General features: G+C 40.6%; 1 long non-coding RNA gene across 1 annotated transcript; it reads left to right on the top strand.

The window, feature by feature from the left end:
- Positions 1–7554: 7554 nt before the first annotated feature.
- LOC115429174 (uncharacterized) lies at positions 7555–9125 on the top strand. Its single transcript, XR_003936736.1, has 3 exons — positions 7555–7668; positions 8604–8706; positions 9073–9125. It is a non-coding gene; the product is annotated as an uncharacterized LOC115429174 (long non-coding RNA).
- Positions 9126–11399: the final 2274 nt, after the last annotated feature.

The raw sequence follows: 11399 nt of genomic DNA, 5'->3' as shown, positions 1-11399 counted from the left end.
CTCCCCACCTTCTTACCTCCTCCTCTGACACCTCCCCACCTTCTTACCTCCTCCTCTGACACCTCCCCACCTTCTTACCTCCTCCTCCTACACCTCCCCTCCCTCCTGCCTCCTCGCTGGGTTGAACAGTGAACAGAAACACTTGAGTGGCTCTCACTTACTCTCCCCCAGAGCAGGAGGAACAGAATGGAGCGTCTGCAGATCCATCAGGCGGACACAAATCGGGCAAACTGCGGTGGAGCAAAATAAGAGAATTATCTCTGGCTGGTATTTGTGTGAGGTGGATTTTGAGGAGGTGGACGAGGGGATCTCAGTGAGACGTTCCTGAGTATGTGAGGCGTTTGTTCGGTGAATGTGTGTGTGTTGGACTCTTCCACATCCACAGAATGTCAGCCCAGTGCATTTGCTCTTTTCAGGGGCGCTGCTCTTTTTTTCTTGACATTCATATGAAGCTGTACCGAACAGATGTGTCCTTTTTGGGGCTAAATCTCCTTCAAAGTCTAAAGCACTGGTGTCAAACATACGGCCCGTGGGCCAAAACCAGCCCCCCCAAAGGGTCCAATACGGCCCAAAGGATGAATTTGTGAAATACAAAATGACACTGAGGATATCAACGATCATTTTAGTTCAAGTTCAACATTCAGACCAGTTCAATCTAAAGTGGGTCAGAACCGTAAAATACTATTAGAACAATGCTGCATTCAAGGCCATTTTTTGAGCTCGTAAGTCACAACTTCAAATCACGACTCACGACTTTGTAACGTTCCAGGCAAGTCACGCCAAACTGCCTGAGCGCAAAGAATTGTGGGAGTTAGATGTAAACAAACCAGTATGATGGACCGTACCTTATGTTCATTTATAATCATTTCTATCCCAGAGGTGTTTGTTCTTTGCTTATCTGAGGGAAACAGAGGAGGAAAAACAGCGCATAAGGCAAGAGAAGCTGTTCTACCTTTTATGTTACTTGTATATTTGTATAAGTATTTGATATTAATTTATTCTTGCGCTTATTGGACTGAAAACTAGCTAACACTAGAGCAGCTCCTGATTATACAGAACATTTGCAGATAAATAATGTCAGATCAATACCTCGTTTTGATAAACAATCTGCATAAACACCACATCCATGGGGCGGTGCCACTGCTACGTGACATCAGAACTCAGAACTGGGAGAACATGGATCTAGTACGAGTTCAGGGGTGGGAAGTCACAGGTTTGACTGACATTCCAGTGCATTTAGAAGGATGGAAAAACACCAGTTACAGGTGAACTGGAACACAGCATAACCTACTTAATTTAATATGAACAAATATGAACAACCTGAAATGCCGAAAGAAAAATATGTGCGATTAGACTAATATTCTGCCTGTTATTAAATGTTTTGTGTAGATCCACCGTGATCTGTAAGTTGTAATGTACATGTGGAAATAAGAAACTGAGGCAGAATATTGTTAAAATTGCACTTTTTTTTACTTAATAAATGTCATTTTTTTCATGTTCAGTCTGTAGATGTGAACATTATTCAAAATGTTATTTTACCTTTTTTTACCCAAACACAATCATAATAAACTATAAATAATGACAACTACAAATTATTGTCTTTATTTTAGTGTTAAAAAAAGTAAAATTACATTAAAATATTTACATTTACAAACGATCCGTTTACAAAAAATATGAATAACCTGAAATATCTTGCAATTTGAAATATATTGTAATTATAACAATTGTGTTACTAAATGTTTTGTGTATTTGTAGATCCACTGTGATCTGTAAGTTATAATGCACATATGCAAATGAGAAACTGAGGCAGAATATTGTGTGTTAAAAATACACTTAAAAAAACATACATTTCTTCTTTTTCATGGTTGTTCATGTATGCATGCTCATGCATGTCAATAACAGTAATAATAGCTAATCTCTAATCAGAATGACACAAAATAGTATTCATTAACCCATAAAGACCCAGCTGCTACTTTTATGGCAGTTCTCAAATAATTTTTTCCTCTATATTTAACCTCTCCTCTGTGATTTTTAATCATTTATTATAATATTATCCTCTGTATTTTGCATTTTTTCAGTCCGAATTATTTATTTTCCTGTATTTAATTCACTGATCATGAAATGTTCATTAAAACTCAGATTAAAGTTGAGGGTTACTAGATCAAAAACAGAGAAAACTGAAGAAAAAGCGACTTTTTCAGTCCAATCTGTCATTAATGAACATAAACCCAGTGTGTCCATCCACTGTTATTGATCCAACTCCATGGGTTTTACCGGTGAATCAACATTAAAAAAAAAAAGTTGTATTCATTGTTTTGATTTTATTGATCACTTTGCTTGTTTTTGTTCTTCTTTGTTTCTTATTTTCTCCATATTATTTACTATTTTATAAAATAATAATAATAATAATAATTAAAAAAATACTTCAGTTTGTGGCTTATGTTTTTCATGTTACTTATTATTTTGTTGATTTATTAATCATTTTTGTTCATTTTATTCATTATTTTGGCAATTTGTTCTCATTTTGTAGCTTTTTTTTTCTTTATTTGAGTAATTTTTTGCTTATTTTTTTCCCAGATCATTTATTATTTTGTAGGTTTTTTATTCATTTTTGTTGCTTTTACTCATAAATATATAGTGTGTCCATCCACTGTCATTGATCCAACTCCATGGGTTTTAGTGGTGAATCAGTGTTGTAGACGAAGACAGTGTTTCCATGGTAACTACGGAGCCTTTGAACGTCCAAATGGGTCATATCTGATGACCATGAAAAGATGAAGAACTGTATTTTACACCAATTATTGACATGGATCGATAGAATTAGTGGATCAGCAGCTATTAAACAGTTTGTACGAATAGATAGTTTTGTGTGTTTGGGTCTTTAAGGGTTAATGTGATCCTATTGGAACAGAGGTCAGGACAGGTCATCAGCTCATATGTGTGTGTGTGTGTGTGTGTGTGTGTGTGTGTGTGTGTGTGCGTGTGTGTGTGTGTGTGTGTGTGTGTGCATGTGTGTGTGTGTGTGTGTGTGTTCAGGTGTGTTCTGCTGTAACTTTACACCTGTTTACCTGTGTGTGTGTGTGTGTGTGTGTGTGTGTCTGTGTGTGTGTGTGTGTGTGTGTGTGCACTTGTATTTCTAACCTAGTGGGGTCCACCTCCTGAAATATCACTCACGCCATGGGGACCAATTTTCCCCGTGGGGACCGAGTGCCGGTCCCCACAGGCACAAGCATTGGAATCAATAGAAAACAGCTTGCTGATATGCCTGGTGAAGTTTTAAAAAAAAAAAAAATCGGACCTCATGGGGTTCATTTTCCTGACTTTGTGTATACCCTAGTGGTCACACACGGTATTGCAGTGTGTGAAATTGCACTGGTGGGGACCTTTTCCTGAGAAAGTGTGAAAGTGTGTATCGGATTTTCCCCACCTAGTGGTCACACATGGAATTGCAGTGTGTGAATTTGCCTGGTGGGGACCTTTTATAGTCTGTCCATCTAAATGTGATCAGATATTAATATTATCAAATTATCTGACAAAAAATCAATGAGGGAATATATTCAACCCCTTCTAAGACTTTTAATTTACTAATGTTAATGCACTTACCCGTAGTCTGGCATGAATAAACTGATGTTAGTGCAGTTCACTGTGGCCAGATATGAACAATGTAAACCCACAACAGTTAGCAGTGGCCTGACATGAATAAACTGAGGCTAGTACAGTTAGCAGTAGCCTCATAGGAACAATCCAAACCCACAACAGTTAGCAGTGGCCTGACATGAATAAACTGAGGCTAGTACAGTTAGCAATGGCCTCATAGGAACAATGTAAACCCACAACAGTTAGCAGTGGCCTGACATGAATAAACTGAGGCTAGTACAGTTAGCAATGGCCTCATGGGAACAATGTAAACCCACAACAGTTAGCAGTGGCCTGACATGAATAAACTGAGGCTAGTACAGTTAGCAATGGCCTCATGGGAACAATGTAAACCCACAACAGTTAGCAGTGGCCTGACATGAATAAACTGAGGCTAGTACAGTTAGCAGTGGCCTCATAGGAACAATCCAAACCCACAACAGTTAGCAGTGGCCTGACATGAATAAACTGAGGCTAGTACAGTTAGCAGTGGCCTCATAGGAACAATCCAAACCCACAACAGTTAGCAGTGGCCTGACATGAATAAACTGAGGCTAGTACAGTTAGCAGTGGCCTCATAGGAACAATCCAAACCCACAACAGTTAGCAGTGGCCTGACATGAATAAACTGAGGCTAGTACAGTTAGCAATGGCCTCATAGGAACAATCCAAACCCACAACAGTTAGCAGTGGCTGGACATGAATAAACTGAGGCTAGTACAGTTAGCAGTGGCCTCATAGGAACAATGTAAACCCACAACAGTTAGCAGTGGCCTGACATGAATAAACTGAGGCTAGTACAGTTAGCAATGGCCTCATGGGAACAATGTAAACCCACAACAGTTAGCAGTGGCCTGACATGAATAAACTGTGGCTAGTACAGTTAGCAATGGCCTCATGGGAACAATGTAAACCCACAACAGTTAGCAGTGGCCTGACATGAATAAACTGTGGCTAGTACAGTTAGCAATGGCCTCATGGGAACAATGTAAACCCACAACAGTTAGCAGTGGCCTGACATGAATAAACTGAGGCTAGTACAGTTAGCAGTGGCCTCATAGGAACAATGTAAACCCACAACAGTTAGCAGTGGCCTGACATGAATAAACTGAGGCTAGTACAGTTAGCAATGGCCTCATAGGAACAATCCAAACCCACAACAGTTAGCAGTGGCCTGACATGAATAAACTGAGGCTAGTACAGTTAGCAGTGGCCTCATAGGAACAATCCAAACCCACAACAGTTAGCAGTGGCCTGACATGAATAAACTGAGGCTAGTACAGTTAGCAATGGCCTCATAGGAACAATCCAAACCCACAACAGTTAGCAGTGGCCTGACATGAATAAACTGAGGCTAGTACAGTTAGCAATGGCCTCATAGGAACAATGTAAACCCACAACAGTTAGCAGTGGCCTGACATGAATAAACTGAGGCTAGTACAGTTAGCAATGGCCTCATGGGAACAATGTAAACCCACAACAGTTAGCAGTGGCCTGACATGAATAAACTGAGGCTAGTACAGTTAGCAGTGGCCTCATAGGAACAATCCAAACCCACAACAGTTAGCAGTGGCCTGACATGAATAAACTGAGGCTAGTACAGTTAGCAATGGCCTCATAGGAACAATCCAAACCCACAACAGTTAGCAGTGGCCTGACATGAATAAACTGAGGCTAGTACAGTTAGCAGTGGCCTCATAGGAACAATGTAAACCCACAACAGTTAGCAGTGGCCTGACATGAATAAACTGAGGCTAGTACAGTTAGCAATGGCCTCATAGGAACAATCCAAACCCACAACAGTTAGCAGTGGCTGGACATGAATAAACTGAGGCTAGTACAGTTAGCAGTGGCCTCATAGGAACAATCCAAACCCACAACAGTTAGCAGTGGCCTGACATGAATAAACTGAGGCTAGTACAGTTAGCAATGGCCTCATGGGAACAATGTAAACCCACAACAGTTAGCAGTGGCCTGACATGAATAAACTGAGGCTAGTACAGTTAGCAATGGCCTCATAGGAACAATCCAAACCCACAACAGTTAGCAGTGGCTGGACATGAATAAACTGAGGCTAGTACAGTTAGCAGTGGCCTCATAGGAACAATGTAAATCCACAACAGTTAGCAGTGGCTGGACATGAATAAACTGAGGCTAGTACAGTTAGCAATGGCCTCATAGGAACAATCCAAACCCACAACAGTTAGCAGTGGCCTGACATGAATAAACTGAGGCTAGTACAGTTAGCAGTAGCCTCATAGGAACAATCCAAACCCACAACAGTTAGCAGTGGCCTGACATGAATAAACTAAGGCTTACAGTTAGCAGTAGCCTGATAATAACAAACTGATGTTAATGCACTTAGCTGTGGCCTGATATGTACAGTCTGAATCCGCAGTAGCTAGCTGTGGCCTGATCTGAACAAACTGATGAAAGTATAGTTAACTGTGTCCTGATATGAACACTCTACGGCCACAGCAGTTAGCTGGCACCTGAAATTAACAATCTGATGCCACAGTAGCTGGTTGTGACCGAATATGAGCAAAGCAGAGATAAAGCAGTTTGCTATGGCCTGATATGATGAATCAGTGACCACAATAGTGAACAGGGGCCTGCGATGAATAATCTGAGGACACAATAACTAGTAGTGGCCTCATATGATCAAAATAAGGGCACTAAGGCTGGGACTAGACAAGTCAACTTAGTCAGACGAGCATGAGCATGAACTGATGAAGCATCTTTGACGAGAGGTGAAACGTCTTCACAGCCATAACCAAGTCCAGTTGTGTTCAGTTCAGTTTCTTTGAGATAACTGTGACCTGAATGAATGAGAACATTCATAGACCTGTTGCAGAACATGGCAGTGTTGTTTTTAAAAACTGCATGATGACATCAGCATAGCTTGAAAAAAGTCATTTAATGAATAATATTATTTGAGGCATTACGTTATGAAATATTTGAAATATCTCAGTCCAACAGGTTTAGTGACGCAGTGAAACAGTGACACACTTTTCCTGACTTTTTGGGTCCCCACTTCACCTATGCCCCTCCCCCACTCACCTGCTGTACAGAGCCAGGGGTTTGTAAAAATGCAGCATAAACATATAATAATTAAAAAAAAAATAGGATTATGACAGCAGGGCATCTTAATTAAGTGTAATTTGGTGGTTAAGGGAGGACACACTTTTCCTGACTTTTTGGGTCCCCACTTCACCTATGCCCATCCCCCACTCACCTGCTGTACAGAGCCAGGGGTTTGTAAAAATGCAGCATAAACATGTAATAATATATGAAAAATAGGATTATGACAGCAGCACATCTTAATTAAGTGTAATTTGGTGGTTAAGGGAGGACACACCTCTGTGGTCCGCACCACACCTGTGCCTGGTCTGACAGGTGGAGCTGTGGGCAGGACACACCTCTGTGGTCCGCACCACACCTGTACCTGGTCTGACAGGTGGAGCTGTGGGCAGGACACACCTCTGTGGTCCGCACCACACCTGTGCCTGGTCTGACAGGTGGAGCTGTGGGCAGGACACACCTCTGTGGTCCGCACCACACCTGTACCTGGTCTGACAGGTGGAGCTGTGGGCAGGACACACCTCTGTGGTCCGCACCACACCTGTACCTGGTCTGACAGGTGGAGCTGTGGGCAGGACACACCTCTGTGGTCCGCACCACACCTGTACCTGGTCTGACAGGTGGAGCTGTGGGCAGGACACACCTCTGTGGTCCGCACCACACCTGTACCTGGTCTGACAGGTGGAGCTGTGGGCAGGACACACCTCTGTGGTCCGCACCACACCTGTGCCTGGTCTGACAGGTGGAGCTGTGGGCAGGACACACCTTTCCTGACTTTCTGGGTCCCCACTTCACCTGTGCCCCTCCCCCACTCACGGGGTTCCCCCTCGGTGTGAGCAGGGGTCAGGGTGTGGGTCAGTGACAGAAGGCAGCAGCAGCAGAGGACAGAGAAGGACGGATGGAGAAAAATAAAAAGAACATGGACAAAACCAGCAGAAAACAGAACACTAGGTAAGTTTACAGTCTTGCACACTTAAAATATTAATTAGACTTAGCATTGTGGCTAGCGTGTTTACAGCTAAAAGCTCACTTGTTTATATTAGCTAGCATGGTCGCTAATGCTAACATGCGCTAGCTTCACATTATAGAATGTTGGAACAATATGTTTTAAACATTAGAACCGTGCACTGATATTTCACCGGTTTCACATGTATTGTTTGTGTTTCAAACCTGAGTTTTCTTAATTTAATCACTGATATTACAGTGGAGTGCAGAAAAGGGGGCGTGCCCGCGGTGCTGCGAGTATAAACAGACAGTGGAGAGTATTTAAGTGACGTCAGCTGTATTCTATGTAGCTGGAGCTGTGTCACTGCATTAAAGGCTGAGTTTAAGGTTTAGATTTAGACTTTAGCACACAGGGGTCCTCTGACGCACTCTCTGTCCGCTGACGGGAGCGTGCACACCTGTGTGTGAGGGAGCGTGCACAACGCCATACCCAGAGCAGAGGAGAATAGTTAACACGTGACCGCCTCATATAAAAAAGGTAAATAACATAAGGCTATTAACCCAAATATCAAGGTATAATTCTGTTCTATAGGAAAAGTAACTTTAAATGACTTCTGTTGTGATCTGGCGTTATATATAAAACATAAAATGAACTTGCCCCCTTTAATATAATGGTAAGAGAAACTGGATTTTTTTTGTTTGTTTTGCACCTCTTAAACTGACCGCTCCATTACGTTTCTTGTTGCATATTAACGTGTGTCTGTGATTTCATGCAGAGTCCAGCTATGTGTAGCTAGTATCAGAAGCTCTCTGTCTGCACTGTATGCAACAGATAATATAAACAAAGCAGTCACCTGTCAGCTGACCAGACCAGGACCCCAGTAGAACTGTGCAAGTACCTGCTCTCCCCTGACAGTTATTGTTTTTGGACTGTTCTGCAGAAATAGTGTTCAGACCAGGTTTTCTGCACGCTTACAGCGTCTGAAGGACCATCATGAAAAATGCTTATCCAAGTACACGGAGTGGGAGACTAACCAAACACAGGTAAAGATGACTGACCTTTAATATTCACATTTGACACAATATTGCAGTCATATGTAGTCATGCATGCATGCATACTCGGCTGCTGCCTATAAAGAAATTAAAGAATATCTCCAGCTTTGTATTTTTTTTTTTAAGGTAATTCGGAGATGTTCATATCCTGGTGGAAACCGTATAATTGTATAATTCCTCATGCACTGTCCAGTTTGTGGTAGTGAGTGAGCATATGGCAAAAATTGCACATCACAATCATCTGTAAAATAGATTTTATACAAAGACTAACTTATTTCATTGGGCCTTTTACATATTATGTTCTAGTTGTGTTTTTTTTTTTTTTTCATGGTGGTAATATTTGTATCTGTGTTTTAGTCCTCAAGACTGCCACACCAAAGAAGGGTGAATACCACACCACAGGAGACATCATTTGAGTTAATCCCACCCTCCAACAGCTTGGTAAGATCAGAGACCTATCCCACACACTTAACACAATATACTCGAGTAGTGCACTACCTTACACCACGTGTTCAAGGAAGAAGTTAATACAGTTCATCAGGGTTTTCTTGATTTTAGATTGCAGAGTTGTAAGATGGATCAAATGTGTGAATAACACAGTCAGTGGTTTTTACTGTAACAGCGGCTCTCAGTCACACTCACTTTCAGCAGTAATATTCAGCCTTAGTTCATCCAAACAGCACCAAACCTTTCTGCACCAACCTAGTGTGTGTACTGACGGTTGGCCAGTATTCTGTAACTGTAACTGTAACTCAACAAAATTAGAAACAATACATGTAGTCACATCCGTCTGTTCTGCCTTTTTAGCCCTTAGGAAGACCTCATAAAGAGGAGGAGGCCTCATCAGGACCATCTCCTGAGGTCCTGGCACCTTGCAATAGTTTGGTAAGTATTCAAAAGTTACTGTTATTAACCAGCAGTAGTGAGAATACCTCCTGTAAAATTAGAGCATACTACATATTATACCACAGTGCATGTCCTGGAAGTTACTAATTATGTTTCATATTTGTATTCATATTATGGATATTTACACTATTATTTTTCCAACATAGGAAGCATGCAGTTTTGACCCAAACGTTCCACCACTGGAAAGAACTGACAGCATATTTGTAAGTCTGCATATTTAGTTTTGTCTATCAACCTCTATTTAACCTCATAGCTTTTAATCCTCAGACACTAACACCAAACCTTTCTACACCAACCTTGTGCCTGTACTGACAGTTAGCCAGCATTCTGGTAACTGTGTAACTCAGCAAAATTCAAACCAATACATGTAGTAGCATTCATTCATTTCATTTATTTCGTTCATGGTTGAGCATTTCATCAGTAAGCATTCAATAATTATCAAGTAAACAAACATGTCCACACCCATGCTCGAAAAGGAGCAGGATGAAGAAAATCTTACATTTCCTGTCCCCTTCTAAATAATAATAACCTTAATGGTTAGCCATACACAACTAGCTATAAAATCATACTGTATAAAGTCAGACAAACCAAACTAAATACATCCAAAGATAATTTAAAAAATGAATACAAAACCAAGTGCAAAACTACATGTGCAGAAAGTACAAAACATAGGTAAATATAAACCTGATGAAATGATGCAAAAACATTATACCAGAGCAAAATAAGTAAATAAATATGTCACAAAATGCAAAACAAATACGAAGCCAAATGTAAATCTTATAACTGTTCATATCATCTCATTGTTCTTTCTTTCTACACTTTTTTCATTTGGAAAATGTTTTTACAGCCCTTCAGCTCAATATAAAGAGAATTCCAGAGTTTAACCCCACCACTGCTTCACAGTTGTCTGTTCACACTGGTGTTTGAGATGACCTTTCCTTCTGTGCTCTTCCTTCTCTGAAGTGAAGACAAACAGTTTTTGTAATTTAGCTGGTACTAGTTTACTTTTGGCCTTGCACATAACAAGTAATGTCTGTAGCTTAACTAGCTCCTGCCATTTCAATAATCCAGAATTAATAAATAATATATTAGTGTGTTCCTGATCATCTGCTTTATGGATAATCCTGATAGCTCTCTTCTGTAGGAGATACAACGGCTTTGTGTTACTCTTATATGTATTACCCCAGACATTCACACAGTAGCTAATATATGGCCATATAAATGCACAATACAGGGTTCGCATCGCTCTGTAATCTAACAAATACTTTACCTTGTTTAAAATGAAAATACTCTTTGACATCTTTTTTCCTCACATGTGCAATATGGGACTTCCATGTCAGACCTTCATCCAATATTACTCCCAAAAAGCAAAGCTCAGAGAGTTTCAGCTAGATGGTAGAGTTTTAGGATGACCTTACTGTTTTTAATCAGATTTCTTTGTGGTTTATTCTTTCTTAGGACCCCAAATATATGGCTGGACATGGCAAGATGAATCCTCTGCTACAGGTATCCCACAGACTGTTTGCCCATTAACTTTTTCAACACAGAATCACTGAGCAAGCATTGTTAATAGCATTATTAAAACACATTTTAGTTGGTAGATTTCTCATCCTATGTGAGGTTTTTATTCATAAGCAAAGAAAGAAATCAAAGATTGTACATGGCAAACAAGATTATACCGCTACAACAATCAAAATTCTACCAATATCTTGTAAACTGGCTAAATTTAAACAGACATAGCTGCCCTGTGATTATTAATTTGAATAGTATCTAGTATT

Source organism: Sphaeramia orbicularis, chromosome 1 (assembly GCF_902148855.1).
Source record: "Sphaeramia orbicularis chromosome 1, fSphaOr1.1, whole genome shotgun sequence".
Lineage (NCBI taxonomy): Eukaryota > Metazoa > Chordata > Actinopteri > Kurtiformes > Apogonidae > Sphaeramia > Sphaeramia orbicularis.
This window is presented reverse-complemented; position numbering and strand designations above follow the sequence as displayed.